The sequence below is a fragment of the Gekko japonicus genome, unplaced genomic scaffold, assembly GCF_001447785.1.
Source record: "Gekko japonicus isolate JY-2015 unplaced genomic scaffold, Gekko_japonicus_V1.1 scaffold1146, whole genome shotgun sequence".
In the NCBI taxonomy this organism is placed as follows: Eukaryota; Metazoa; Chordata; class Lepidosauria; order Squamata; family Gekkonidae; genus Gekko; species Gekko japonicus.
In genome coordinates this window covers 370,068-370,589 of record NW_015173707.1, presented here as the reverse complement: position 1 = coordinate 370,589, position 522 = coordinate 370,068, and the positions used below count along the sequence as shown (strand labels likewise).

The 522-nt window shown below is 42.7% G+C and overlaps 1 protein-coding gene across 1 annotated transcript in view; it reads right to left on the bottom strand.

Moving 5' to 3' along the window:
• The window catches only part of ROCK1 (Rho associated coiled-coil containing protein kinase 1), a 174,688-nt gene that overhangs the window by 150,483 nt on the left and 23,683 nt on the right, over nt 1–522 (bottom strand). The gene's annotated exons all lie outside the window — the stretch shown is intronic.

Here is a 522-nt window from a genome sequence, read left to right as displayed (position 1 = left end):
CCCGCCCTGAACGTTCTAACCTCTCTCACACAGTTGATGTCTGAAGCAGATCCCTGCAGAGGCCATTTCAAAAGGTTTTTGGGGGAATTCAGCCATCCCTGGAGGGATTTTCTTAGTTTTTGCATTTTTCTGCAGATACAGGAAGTCTACTGAGTATGTAGGAGAAGCTCCTGGGCCAGAGGGAGCTTCCTTTTCCTGGGACTAAGTATCCGCACGGCGCCATCTGTTGGAGATTAGATATATAGATAAGTGCCTTCCATCAAATGACAATTGTTATCTAAGCTCTCTTATCTAAGCTGTCTCTGATATTACCTTGTCTATCTTCTGATAATAGCCCAAAAGGCTGTAGTGCCATGACTGGTGCGTCCACCAGGGGAACCTGTAAAAACTCATTTGTGAAAGATGGTAATACATATAGTTGTTTTGTTTTTTTAATGAAATCTGGGTTTGGCTATTTGCCAAATTTTGTCCAGTCAGCTCTTAACTGCTTTTCAAAAACTCTGGGAATGGAAAAACCCTTCC